The sequence below is a fragment of the Lethenteron reissneri genome, unplaced genomic scaffold (genome assembly GCF_015708825.2).
Source record: "Lethenteron reissneri isolate LAM-NWPU_2019-01 unplaced genomic scaffold, ASM1570882v1 scaffold_1639, whole genome shotgun sequence".
Classification (NCBI taxonomy): domain Eukaryota; kingdom Metazoa; phylum Chordata; class Hyperoartia; order Petromyzontiformes; family Petromyzontidae; genus Lethenteron; species Lethenteron reissneri.
Window position 1 is genome coordinate 1,400,497 of NW_026891376.1, and position 6,072 is coordinate 1,406,568.

General features: G+C 45.1%; 1 protein-coding gene across 3 annotated transcripts in view; it reads right to left on the minus strand.

Moving 5' to 3' along the window:
* The window catches only part of LOC133362991 (sialate O-acetylesterase-like), a 60,298-nt gene extending 58,200 nt beyond the window's left edge, over nt 1-2,098 (minus strand). For all 3 annotated transcript variants that reach the window (XM_061581976.1, XM_061581974.1, XM_061581975.1), the window contains exon 1: nt 1,902-2,098. The gene's annotated coding sequence lies outside the window, so the exon portion shown is untranslated. The remainder of the gene's footprint in view (nt 1-1,901) is intronic.
* Nucleotides 2,099-6,072: the final 3,974 nt, after the last annotated feature.

A 6,072-nucleotide genomic window follows, 5' to 3' on the forward strand; every position in this document is an offset into this window, starting at 1 on the left:
CTTCAGGCGCGTCGAGATAAAGCCCCCACAAGGGGAGGTGCCCATGGTGCTCATGGCAGCAGGGACAACGTGGGATGCGGGCACTCAGTCACCATGTGATTCTATTCTAAATCTCGATCACGAGACATGAGCTGCAGTTTGATGATGCTTCGTTGTTGATGTTGCGCCGGCGCGCGTCTTGGGCCCCGGGTCCTGTGGGTCGCCCTTCCATCGTGCTCCTCATGCGGTGGGAGGGGGAGTCCCAGCGATATGCTCTGATCGTACCCAGGGTCATAAGGGGCAAACTTACAAAGGCTGTACACGAAAAGTGAATGCATTTGGGTGTGCATAAATGATGAAAAGGACTTTTACTGGCCCAAAATGGAGAGTGATGTCCTCCTCCTGATTAAAAGTTGTGTCGATTGTGCGCACTGGAAATCTCCTGCCACGCGACCGCAGATTCCTTTCCTGTCTCTTGTTGTGTCATGGGTGAATTAATTGGTTGCCTTGGACATTTTGGGTCCCTTCACGGTCTCCTGGAAAAGGCACAAGTACCTCCTCATGGGGGTCAGATATCTGACTCGTTGGCCTATGGCCTCTCCACCATGGCCAAGACCAAAGAGCTCTCCAAGGATGTCAGGGACAAGATTGTAGAACTACACAAGGCTGGAATGGGCTCCAAGATCATAGCCAAATAGCCCCCCGTATAGCCTTAACAGACTGGCAGGGCAACAATTGCTGTTTGCGAGCAGTGCCTATGAAGGCTGGCTAGAAACACGAGAGGGTGGTCGCCCAGTGCCATGCCCGGTCGCTTTTGCCGAGTGACAATGTTTACACATCACACAAGTTATTTGATTCTTTCGGTAAAGTCACGTAGGTATAAATTACGACGTTTTGGGCGCAACACAAGCGTCTGTCATCAGGTGGGACAACCACAGCAAAGAAACAATTGCTGAAGTGGGCAAAATGGCTGCTGTAACAAGAGGCTATATAGGTAAGAGAGGGGGGACAGATAGAGAGGGGGGTGGGATAGGGGGAGGGGAGTGCTGCTGTGGTTGTCCCACCTGATGACGGATGCTTGTGTTGCGCCCGAAACGTCGTGATTTAGTTTATTTTATTTTATACTTATGTGACTTTACCGAAAGAACCAAAAAGTTAGGATCCCTGCAGTCACGAAAACTTCAAATCTAGATCACACCAGTTACTCATTTTGTGCTGAGACAACGTAGGGGATTCCCAAGCGCAGGCCAGATACTCGTCACTGGTGTTGGTGGCTATGAGTGGGAATCGAACTCGGGTCGCCAGATTCGTAGTTTAGCGCACTAACCTCTCCACTACCGCTCTCCATATTTAAACACAACAAATAAACATTCACACGCACCTCCCTGCATTACCCGGTGTCTTCTACATGTCCTTGTGTCTCCGCATAACTGCATCTCCGTGTCCTTTTATACGCATATTCCTGCCTGTCCTTGTACCCTCGTGTCTCTCCGTGCCTCCCCGTGTATTTCTGCGTCTCTGTCCTCACCCAATACAAGTATCCCTCGATTTATGAACGTTCAGTTTTTCGAAATATCGCGTTTAGCGAAATTGACTATGGACACTTTTCAATTACGAAATAAAATTTCCGTGTGAACAAAATCTTACATGGCACTCGCCATGAGATCAAACAAGAACCACCCTGGAGGCTGCGTCATCCATTCCCGACATTGTCACGGTATTCCTACAGTGCAACAGTAATGCCTATTATTTATTTTTTACCTACGTGACTTTAACAAAAAACCTAAGAGTATGAATCATTGCAGTCACGAAAGCTTCAAATCTAGAATTAATGCCTACACAGTCATTCCATGCTGATCTCCGTGTGTCCCTGCATCTCTTCGTGCCTCTGTGCCTCTACTGGATCGCCTCGTGTGTCTCACCTCTTTTGGTTGCCCCTGACGTGAACGACGGGAGCGGAGACTTGTAATGGGGATATGTCTCCGATTCTGAGAGAAACACTGAGAGAGAATCACGGGGGGATAGAGACACAGGGAAGAGAGAAACAACGGTAGACTTGTAGTAAAGAGAGACACCTGGCCATAAAGAGAGGAGGGAGAGAGAGATTTACAAAGTAAAAGTGTAATGACAGGCAGGTGAGGCATTTGGGGAGTGGTTCTGTGGGGGTATACAGGTGTGTAGCCAGGTATGTGCGGACCTCATTTTTTCACGTTTGCAATTTTGCAGGTTTGCTGAGCATGTATGTGAGTTCTTGGGGGAGGGGAAATCCCTCACCCCAGAAAATATGATATGGCAAGGTAGATGTGAACCTGCTGGGGTTGCAGTGCCAGCAAATTGCTGAGGGAGGGTGGCCTTTGTGTGCAAACTGACCTATATAACATAATTACAATAGTCTGGACCATGCGATAGATTCTGCAGGATTGGAATGATGCCCTGGTGGTCCTCATCTTCACGAGGACAACTACAAGGGCATCTCAGTGTGCTAAGAAAGGTCCTGGCAATGAGTATTCAGCATCGCCGAACCAGGCACGCTGAGGAGAGCCTTGCGGATCCCCACTGTAGTTTCACGCCAGGGTGGTCCTGCACAAACGCCATATTGTCTGTCCATTTGCTACAGCAGATATGTATGAAATTCCGACAGGACCTCCATCTCTGCTTTATTGAACTGGTCAAGGCCTATGATACCATCAATGCCAGACTCGTCGCACTTACAATTGCAAAATGAAAAAAGTTGGGCAGCAACAGCTGTTGCGCCGACCTTTCACCACGGGGACACGTCATGGCTTCACTGCCCCCTGGTCCCTCCACATGCTTCTCCGAAGTTGTATAAGTCCTGGCAAGGCCCAGTCAAGACCCATTTACATCCTTCTGCTGGGTACCGCAAAGTATTCGATCAACATTGAACCTCGTACATTAGGAAAACACAGTCAGGTCTCCAACTTGGAGTGACTTGGCCTACAAATATTCGTCCAAGGTGTGGGGAATGGAAGTCTTAACATTAACCAAGTGACAGAAAGAGAGCCATGAACAATATCGCGTGAATTCCACATTGAACCTGCCCCTGCGTAGCCAACAAAGGGACTTCGAGATGACAGTTCCTTTATGTGCGTATCTGCATTTGCACAAACGCGTTTGCACGTATAAGTGTGTTGTGATGTTGATATATTGGAGGTGCACCTACTGGGAGACGCCTGCCCCGCCGACATTAACACGTAAAAGTGCATGGTTTAGCACAGGACATGGTCAGGAGGTTCAAGGGCTCCACAACTTGTCGCTTATTGTGACGGGTGATATGAACCCGTGGCTTTTGAGCGATTGTAATTGCGGCAGCGACGAATAATGAGGAAGGAGGCAATGTCTTTATTACAGAAGGACAAAACAAAAAACAACTCGAGCAAATTGGAAATCTTGTGGTTATACACACGTCTGTGAAATGAAACGAAAGTTATTCTCTCCGGGAAACGACGTCATCGTGATAATTATCACCATCGTTATCCTAATTTTTTTGTATTGAATTAATAGTGTGCTTGTATCTTTAAATAACACAAATAGTTATAATGGCGCAGTCCAATAAAATTGTCTTAATAATTTAGCCAGGCGATGGTGGTGGATATGCTGAGGCACGTTACTGTCTGTCTGTTTCTGAGCAAGCCATCTAGAATTGGGCAACACCTCGCCCAATGTTTACCCAGGCAACTGGAGAGCAGCACAGAATAAGTGTTTCAACCCTAACATTAAAACGAACAATAACATTTCAGAATTACAGTTCAGAGACAAATAACATATATACCAGAGGTGTGGACTCGAGTCATGTGACTTGGACTCGAGTCAGACTCGAGTCATGAATTTGATGACTTCAGACTCGACTTGGACTTGCATAACAATGACTTTGTCCCACCTCTGAGGTGTGGACTCGAGTCATGTGACTTGGACTCGAGTCAGACTCGAGTCATGAATTTGATGACTTCAGACTCGACTTGGACTTGCATAACAATGACTTTGTCCCACCTCTGATATATACTATTTAAAATTAAAATAACAAAAAACGTTGATCAATGGTACTCATACTAGATCTGGTACAATGTCCCAGTGTCCAACGAGGCTATTATTAATGCGTTTGAAACACTATGAGCACCAACTGAACGCCGCGAGGGAAATGTTGCAATGTATGAACACGACTTGAATGCCATCGATCTGGATGAGTAATTCAGCACTGTCGAGACAACAGCTAGGGTTGGTGAATAATGCACAGATGGTGTTTGTTAAACTCTCTTCACGTGGGCGTTTACGAGAAGCCATACCCCGGTTTGCTAAGGGAATGCAGTACAGTAAAATATGGGATAGTTATGTTTACTTGCAGGCGTGGGTTTTCTGTACATTTTCCATTTTTTCTCCCATAGCTAAAACAAATACGCATTGGCCAAACTGGTATAGACCACATCCCAATGCTGAAAAAATACCTACAAATTATTAGTTTTGGATTACGCCTGGGAACATCACCCCCTACTGTAGAGAATTTGCAGGACCTTTCTGAAAACGAGCCATAAGACCAAATTAGGCTGTCCTGCATATTTGGAGTTCGCATGTTAGCATAATTCAAAAAAAATCTCCAAATATAAATACAGACACATCTTCTTTAGTCCATCTGCGTCCTGACTTTCCCTACCAATGTTATCCAGTATCATTTGTTTAAGCAAGGAAACTCTGCAGGTCCCGATTCAGGCATAAGCTAGGTTACTGCAAAATGCCTAACATTGAGGGTCCCCGAAATTCGAAAACATATGTAATATGAAGCTTCAATTTTACATTATCAGTTGTAAAAATAAAATAAATGAGAAAAAAAACCTCTCCTATGGTTATTTTTATTCTGGTATGACAAAAATGTAGAGACACTTGGCCTCTTAAACTTGGATGGCATAGCTTAAGGCTCCAGAATTGAAACTTGAAATTCAGGATCTCATCAACAAAGTAAATCTTGTTCAAAAGATGACACTATATTAACAGATGTTGTTGGCAAGAGCACTCAATACAAACGGTTGGACCCCATGAGCGAATTAATTAAAACATTAACTATTGAATGGATTTAACATTACATCCTCATGGGATTCACGATTAATAGCAAAAGAGATTCACGCCCCTTTTTATTTTATGGACGACGGCCTGCCTCCACCGTGTTTGACCATACTTCACCACGCTGGTTAATGTAGGTTAGTGATATCAACTCGCCATTGATGTCGACCGTGAATTTGCATTTAACTTATTGCAAACCGCGTTCAGAGCGCTATAAACTAAAAACTTGTTTTTTTACCAACTAGGGCTCGCTGAGCTATACAGCTCGATTTCAGAAGCGACCTGGCCACAAATGTAGCTCAACGAAGTAGCTTATCATGTGGAAATTGATTGTAACCAAATACTCTGAACGCATGTTTCTAAGTGTGCTTCGAAAAATCGGAGGACCCGGAGAAAAATCTATGCGACCACGTGGAGAACATGCGAACTCCAAATATGCAGGCGTCGGGATCGGGATCGGGATCGAACCCACGGACCTCCTCCATATCAGGTGAGGGAGTTAACATCTCACCACCGCGGCACCCTGGTGCAGTGCGAGTGGTGCAGTGCTGTGCTCCTCCAATTAAAGAGCAAACATTTATTAAATGTGTGTTCAAACCTCCTCCAGCCTTCAATCTCAATTTCGGAGCTTTCGTGACTGCAGGAATTATTCTTTGGTTCTTACGGTAAAGTCACGTATAAAGATAAAATAATAAATTAAATAATAGCATACTACGACGTTTCGATTGCAACACAAGCAATCTTCATCAGGTATAAAAGAAATAGCAACACAAATTTAACCAGAAAACTATAGACAGACATACAAGCAGCCTTGTTATTGGAATCATGCTTTCGTTCAAAATCAACTGCCGATTTTTTGGTTTGAATAAAGTGCAATGCTTCGCTACATCCACCAGGTGGCGCCACCGCACCGCCGTGATTAGATTTGATATTGACGTGCATATTTTAACCTTATGGTGGGAACCCGGGGTGCCATAAACCCCCGGCTCTCGCATAAACTGCGTTGCGACGTCATTTTATGTC